At 36.4% G+C, this 7,278-nt stretch overlaps 1 long non-coding RNA gene across 1 annotated transcript; it reads left to right on the forward strand.

Annotated features, from left to right (window-relative positions):
- The first annotated feature begins 254 nt into the window (after positions 1-254).
- Positions 255-5,144, forward strand: LOC134706427 (uncharacterized). The gene is made up of 3 exons (XR_010105614.1): positions 255-570; positions 1,243-1,875; positions 4,590-5,144. It is a non-coding gene; the product is annotated as an uncharacterized LOC134706427 (long non-coding RNA).
- The last annotated feature ends 2,134 nt before the right edge of the window (positions 5,145-7,278 follow it).

The following is a 7,278-nucleotide window of genomic DNA, read 5'->3' on the forward strand; positions in this document are numbered from 1 at the left end:
TAAGATAAACTTCAGCTATCGACTGTATCAACTGACCGAAAATCTGGCAACATCACTGTAGGTCTGACAAAGTAGGAAGAGCCCCTGACAAACAGGTGCAAGCTTTATATACCCGACGAAGCTATCGGGGTAACGAACGGTTCTTAACGGGGAAACGAACGGGGAACTGTGAACGGGCCTGACAAGAACGAAAATAATCCCCGATAGCTAGAATTAAGTACATAAAAACGTAAACAACATGTTTACGAAACATAAAAATCATCTTAGTATCATTTACAATCACAAACAATATCGTTTTAATACAATAATCCTGGAATAATCAATCTACGGCCACTATAGTATTCATACACTGTTTTACGCTAGTGGTACATAAAGTTCACTGAGGTTACACACAGGTCACCTCATTTGCATAATCAATACACTAAAATCATTGTGCCGGAAATGGCGACTGAAGTGAAAGTGAAAGTTTAAGTACAAAAGTTATCTCGTTTATACAACAATAAAAATGGTTTTACACTTGGAAAACGGATTACATAGAACACTGAAAACATAATGAATTGAATTAAAAAGGTGAGAACCGGTGTCAAACTTTGAAATAGCCAAACATTGAATCATAGCCGATAACAGGTGCTCGACATGAAAATACACATGTTTTCCAAGGAATTTCGCTTGGCCAAGTCATTACATTGGCTCCCCACTTTAGTTTTCAGTGTCCTCACGAAAACACAAAACTATCGTGAATTATTATGCTTATACTATAAAGAAAATATAATTTCAACAATAACAAACTTTAAACTTTAAAACTTCAACCTTGACTAGAATTATTTAACAATAAACAAGTTACTTGTAAGCAACAGCATTTACACACATATACATTTAATCTCTAGAAGAGTACTTTGGCAAAGTACAATAAAAATTACAAGATACAACTTGTTAAAATATAGCTTCACCTTCTTGTCACTATCAACATCTATTACGATATCAATATTAATTCAAAAATTTACCCATCTCAGGATTTACATTTTCATAATGTCTAATCCTACAAAACACTTAAAATACCGACTAATTAGTGTTAGATTTTTGCTAGCACTAAAAATGGCAACTATTAATACTGGACAATCTCAGTATTACAGTACCAAAACAATTACTGCAGTAATTGAAATTTAAAATACATAAAAATATATATAACAATCAATACAATTAAAACAAAAATATAATCTATCTTTTTGTCTTCTTCTGTAGTGGTCTTCGTATGCTGGGCTTCGCTTTTCTGTACAACGATACAGTTCTCCTGGGGAAGGAATTCTACATCAGCGGGAAACAGGGACGTCTATAGGTATTGACTGGAAAAATAGGTCAGCATGAGGTTTATGTTGAGATACTGTCCAACTAACTCCAAGTAATTGAAGTATCAAATCAAGTTATCATCAGAAAGAGCCAGCAACACAAAATCTAGTAGTAAATGGAAGATACAGCGGACAATGTCGGAGGTGAATAGTCGTAAATAGGATATTAAATGTGGAAATATGATGTCATGTTAAACATGTTAAAGCTGCCAGCAGAACTAAAAGGCTAATCTGCAATGGAGGAGGTTCAGGCTCAGGCCTTGCCCTAGTTACTGATTCACTAAATGCTGGAATCTTAGCAACAGACATGGTATCTTTATGCTGATCTAGTGAAGATAACCATCGAACACTCAAGTTTGTGGAAGTTTCATACTTAGAGTTATCTTTGACATTCACCAAATGTATAACTTCAAATTCCATTAAACGTGCAGTACCAATAAGCGTGTTTCGATGTATGGTGACCTCCTTCATAAAAGGGTTTACCAGTGTAATTTTACTCATCACACTACCAGCAAGATCAACTAAACAGGTAGTAATTATTAGGGATGATTTCTCCATAAAATCAGCAGAAGGTTCTATCAAAAATTCTTGATGAGACAACCAACCGTCTAAATCTGTTTTCTCTATATATGCTGACAAGATAAGCTCACTGTATCCTGGTACAACTGTACTGTCAGCTGCTACAACCTTTCTAACTCTACTAAATTCACCAGCAAATTCAAATGGAATATACTGTTCATTCCAATATAAAATTTGATCGGCCAACCTTATTTCAGCAGGACCCTTTTTGCCCATCAAAAGGATATCTAATCCTAGCAAAACGCTATCCGTAATATGTGCTACCACTAGCTCCATATTAAAACTGAAATTTCCAAGTCTCACTCCAAAATCAGCTGTTCCCAACTCCCTGAGTGGGTTTTCATCAGCTCCAAAAAGCGAGTGCGACTGTACCAAAGGTGGCCTGACTTCTTCAGGTATTCTTAGATATAACTCTTCAGATATAACGGTTCTGGCAGCTCCAGTATCCACAGTAAAAATAGTGGTTACATTATTTATTATCCCATCTATATAAATTCCATCCTGTCTGGACTTCTTTTCAATCTTAAAAACTGGCTTACATATAGGTTCTTCTGTTCTGAATAAACTCTGCATTTCAGAATCTTCAAAAATTTCAAATATATTATCATCTTCAAGGTCTAGAGGCAAAATTATCTCCTCTTGGATCTCAATACTTGGTTCTGCTGTATTAACAATCTCAACTGTACTTTTTAACTCTATTGGTGGCCCTAAATCCACCAAAATAAACTGTTTATCCTCCACAAAATCATGTGATATGTTACTAGGGGTATGGTCCAATACTTTTATATGGGCCATTTCAGGCTGGGTCTCTGCCATACATTTCTCAACTTTAATACTACGGATATGGTCCAATACTTTTATATGGTCCATTTCAGGCTGGGTCTCTGCCATACATTTCTCAACTTTAATACTACGGATATGGTCCATTTCAGGCTGGGTCTCTGCCATACATTTCTCAACTTTAATACTACGGATATGGTCCAATACTTCAATATGGGCCATTTCAGGCTGGGTCTCTGCCATACAATTCTCAACTTGATGCGTCAATACATTATGATTATCATACATTTTAATTTGGGGTTTCTTGAGTCCTTCATCAACAAAAGAAATCTCACTTGATTCATTAACATCAACAAAATAAATATTCTGGCCATTTTCATGTTCATCATGGGTCTCCTCTCGGCACATAGAATTGACCGTCTTCAGTTTAAAGGATCTGGACCATTCTCAAAATCAGGGGCATTCAGATTCAAACTGGTATCAGTTCCAAAATCATTATTTCTTGTACTTGGCCGAAAAGGCGCAGGTACATTCTGGTTAAAAGATACAGTTCTGTTGTTTCCATTTTGGTCAGGGTCATTCCTAAATCTCCTGGGCAGGGGACATTGCCTGGCAAAATGACCAACTTGATCACAATTATAACATCTCTTGTCTTTCAGAGGCCTGGAATCAAATTGCCTCTGTACAAAATCTTGCTGCTGGATCTGACGAATGGGCTTTCGGTTAACCTGGTTGAAACCTTTGGAGAAATTAAAGTCTTCGTTAGGGTAGCGACAAGTTTCTTGGTAGTGTACAGTAAAATACACAGCTTCTTCTATGGAGCTGGGCTCTTTATTCAGTTCAACATGTATCCTAGCACTCTCATCTTGAAGCCCTAAAAGGAAAGTTCTTAGTAAGTCTTCTTGTCTGGTCCTTTTGTCTCTGTGGGGGTAACCTTTGTCATAAAGCATTTTCAATTCAGCAGCAAAATTCTGTACTGACTCATCATTATGCTGTCGTCTACCATAGAACCTAGAAATGTAAATTTTAGTCGTATCTATCTCTCCAAATCTATTTTCTAATTCTTTAACCAGTCTTCTGTAAGATTGGGTAACTTTGCTAGACAACTGGTCATAGACAAAGTCACCGGCTGTCCCCTGCAATCTAGGTAATAATTCAGCCAACTTCTCTTTCTTTGACCAGCCGAACAGGTGGGCAACAGCTTCAAACCTGTTGAACCAAACCTTCCACTTTTCTTTTCCCGTAAAAATGGGTAGTCTGTTACTATTCTGTTGTTTACTTTTGGAGACCCTGGGGCTCCTATCTTCATCACTGCTGGAGTCACTGTCACTAGAACTACTACTGGAGGTGCTTATATGACCGTTTCGAATTCTTCTTCTTGGGGATTTTATAGCTGATGGGAAAGAGGACCTGCCTCTGTGGCTCTTCCTTGTCAGTTGCCTTACTGGGGAACTTGCTTGGCCCTGCAAACTCGAAATTATTGTTTCCGTCATGTTTCTCATGACCTGCACAATTTCTGTCATCATACTTCTCATGACGCTGGTGACACCTTCCAGGAGATCCATACTTTTAGTTCTTTTGGATCTGTCTGGGCTCTCTGGTACACCATGTGGGGTAGGGGAGGATGGCATAGCTTCTCTAAGTGTTGTGGACTGTAACCTCAGATTTCTAGCTGTTCTCGTTTTCTTTCTCAAATTCAGCATAGGAGCACTCTGGCTCGTGGTTGGTCTTTGAACGACTGTGGTATCTGCTGGACACTCATCAGATGACTCAAAATCTTCACTGTACTCAGTATTTATCTCTGTGTCATAGGTGTCTTCACCACTGTGGTCTCTGATTGATCTTGTTTTCACCATCTCTGTTTATTCGTATTACTATTTCTAGGTATGGGTTCGTATCACTGGATACTCGTGTAACTGTTGAGTATCCCACCGCTGCCACCAATGTAATAACTGGCCAAACGGGTGTCTTTTACTTTGCTGCCACCACCTGTGTTTCAGGTACACAGGAAACCTCAATAGACTAGAATAACTAGTCTAAAACAGAGAATGGTTTAAACACGGATGTGTACTAGACCAACAGGGTTAAAACACTTCTGACACATTAACTTTACTTTATATTTAACAAGAAACTCAAATAGCGAGAACAAAAGGGGTAACGAATATTCAAATACGTAATAGTCTGTGTATCTAAACGCACTTTCTATCGTGTAGTTTATAGAACAGCATTACACTGTAAAATAGAGGCAGCACCTCTATAACCTGGAATCTCATATAAACTAACACTCAAGAAGTGGAAACTTCCAGGACAGTACCATCAGACTATTCCACAAATGAATATTATCTATCTGACAATCGAATAGTCTCTTGTCTCAGTCTAACAAGAAGATCTATTCTCTCATGAGACAGTCTAAGGACAACAACCAGAGACCAGTTGGACAACAATGGTGTATTATATGTGTTTTCAGCAAGGAAAAGTAAGATAAATGTGAGCATAAAGATGTTTTATCAGTAAATTCATGAATTGTTCAGTAAACAATATTACACAGTTTTTATCTTAATTATTTGCTACAGCCTTCAATCAACTATCAAATATGCTATAACATTAACAGGCTATTGGTACTTTACGGAACGGAACGGAACGGAACGGAACGGAACAGAATTTCATTTAAGGTATCCAAAGGGGGCATTTATCAAAATTTCCAAAAATCTTTAAAACAAAACAAACTTTAAAATTTCTGTGTTTTACGGTTTTCCATATACAAATAACACAAATGTACTATAATCTCATCTTCACAGGTGAAATGTGCAATAATGTATAACATCGGGAACTATTCTGTAAATGAATATGTCGGATTGTCCTGATAAATTATCATGAAATTAACGCATTTGCAAGTCGTGCATTATGATATCTAGACTGACCTCACGTCGTCCTTTCCGACGATGATTAGAAACATTGGTTCTGATTTTAACTTTTTAAATTTATTATTCCGTTCCGTTCCGTTCCGCAAAGTACCAATTGCTCTGATGAATTGGTATTTAACGGAATCGAACGGAACCAGACATTTATAATGTAATAAAAGCAGTATGATATAAAAAAAAAAAATGTGTCTGACACCCCTTTTTGCACGAGAAATAAGTGTTTTAGATAGCATTCCCGACCAGATAAATAATTAAGAATTTAAAACAAAGGCAGCTTAGACAAAAAGTCTTACTCCTTCCAATGGTAATTATATTTTTTAAAAGAGGCCTTCCACCTCTCGTGCCGACGAGGATTAGAAACAGTAATCAAGTTGAATCTGATTTAAACTTTTTAATTTATTATTCCGTTCCGTTCCGTTCCGCAAAGTACCAATTGCTCTGAGGAATTGGTATTTAACGGAATCGAACGGAACCAGACATTTATAATGTAATAAAAGCAGTATGATAAAAAAAAATGTGTCTGACACCCCTTTTTGCAGAAGAAATAAGTGTTTTAGATAGCATTCCCGACCAGATAAATAATTAAAAATTTAACACAAAGGCCGGATAGACAAAAAGTCTTACTTCTTCCATTGGTAATTATATTTTTTAAAAGAGGCCTTCCACCTTTCGTTCCGACGATGATTAGAAACAGTGATCAAGTTGAATCTGATTTAAACTTTTTAATTTATTATTCCGTTCCGTTCCGTTCCGCAAAGTACCAATTGCTCTGGGGAATTGGTATTTAACGGAATCGAACGGAACCAGATATTTATAATGAAATAAAAGTAGTATGATAAAAAAAAATGTGTGTGACACCCCTTTTTGCAGAAGAAATTGGTGTTTTAGATAGCATTCCCGACCAGATAAATAATTAAGAATTTAAAACAAAGGCAGCTTAGACAAAAACAAAAAATCTTACTCCTTCCATTGGTAATTATATTTTTTAAAAGAGGCCTTCCACCTCTCGTGCCGACGAGAATTAGAAACAATAATCAAGTTGAATCTGATTTAAACTTTTTAATTTATTATTCCGTTCCGTTCCGTTCCGCAAAGTACCAATTGCTCTGTGGAATTGGTATTTAACGGAATCGAACGGAACCAGACATTTAAAATGTAATAAAAGCAGTATGATAAAAAAAAATGTGTCTGACACCCCTTTTTGCAGAAGAAATAAGTGTTTTAGATAGCATTCCCGACCAGATAAATAATTAAGAATTTAAAATAAAGGCAGCTTAGACAAAAAGTCTTACTCCTTCCATTGGTAATTATATTTTTTAAAAGAGGCCTTCCACCTCTCGTGCCGACGAGGATTAGAAACAGTAATCAAGTTGAATCTGATTTAAACTTTTTAATTTATTATTCCGTTCCGTTCCGTTCCGCAAAGTACCAATTGCTCTGGGGAATTGGTATTTAACGGAATCGAACGGAACCAGACATTTATAATGTAATAAAAGCAGTATGATAAAAAAAAATGTGTCTGACACCCCTTTTTGCAGAAGAAATAAGTGTTTTAGATAGCATTCCCGACCAGATAAATAATTAAGAATTTAACACAAAGGCCGGATAGACAAAAAGTCTTACTTCTTCCATTGGTAATTATATTTTTTAAA

Source organism: Mytilus trossulus, chromosome 2 (assembly GCF_036588685.1).
Source record: "Mytilus trossulus isolate FHL-02 chromosome 2, PNRI_Mtr1.1.1.hap1, whole genome shotgun sequence".
Taxonomy (NCBI): domain Eukaryota; kingdom Metazoa; phylum Mollusca; class Bivalvia; order Mytilida; family Mytilidae; genus Mytilus; species Mytilus trossulus.